Raw genomic sequence first — 817 nt, forward strand, 5'->3', positions numbered from 1 at the left:
TGGGTTGTGCAATTTTCTTCTTGTTAGCAGTGTTCTTCCTTTTATCGCCTGTTAACGAAGGTGTGGTTACTGTTCCTTCTGATTTCACAGCATTCTTCGTAGGTGGACTTACCTCCTTCGTTTGGATGTGGCCGTCTGCAGTTTCGATAGGGAGTGCAGCTGTTTCCAACTCGTGTTTTTTTTTTTTTTTTTTTTTTTTTTTTTTTTTTTTTAGGAGAGTCGGTGGAAATCTTCAAAGGACACGGATAGGTGTGGGATTTTTACCCACTATAACCACCGCCCTACACCTGTTCATTCCTCTCCACGGGACCGCTGCTAGGCATTACTTCATGGAGGAAAATGGCTGAGTGCCGCCTCGCATTCTTCGCATGGTTTTCACGTTTCCATGCTAGTTACGTCTTCTAGCCCTCTCTTCCTCTCTCAACCTCTTGAGAACGACTGTGAATCTCTTCACTGCGTTCCAATGCTGGTCTGAGAGGAGCATATAGCTCACCACGTTTTCTGGAGTGATGCGTCCCTCCCTATATGTGCATGTGTGTGTTTATGTGTACGTGTGTATGTGAAAATATATATATGTGGGTGTGAATATATGTATGTATGTGATAATATGTATGTGTATGTATATACGTATGTTGCTGAGACTAATAGGAAGTAAATGGCGTTGATGACTTGGGAGGTTTTACGCCGTTAAACAGAACAGAACAGAACATCGGTGTATTTTAGGTAATGTATTGTAAGCAACGATATATTAAAAACATCAATGTTTTTTGTTGTCGATGTTGGATTCTTAGTTCCAAAACCTACTTCTGACAAGCCT

This window comes from Halyomorpha halys, unplaced genomic scaffold (assembly GCF_000696795.3).
Source record: "Halyomorpha halys isolate HHAL.00 unplaced genomic scaffold, Hhal_1.1 Scaffold841.1, whole genome shotgun sequence".
NCBI classification, from domain to species: Eukaryota; Metazoa; Arthropoda; class Insecta; order Hemiptera; family Pentatomidae; genus Halyomorpha; species Halyomorpha halys.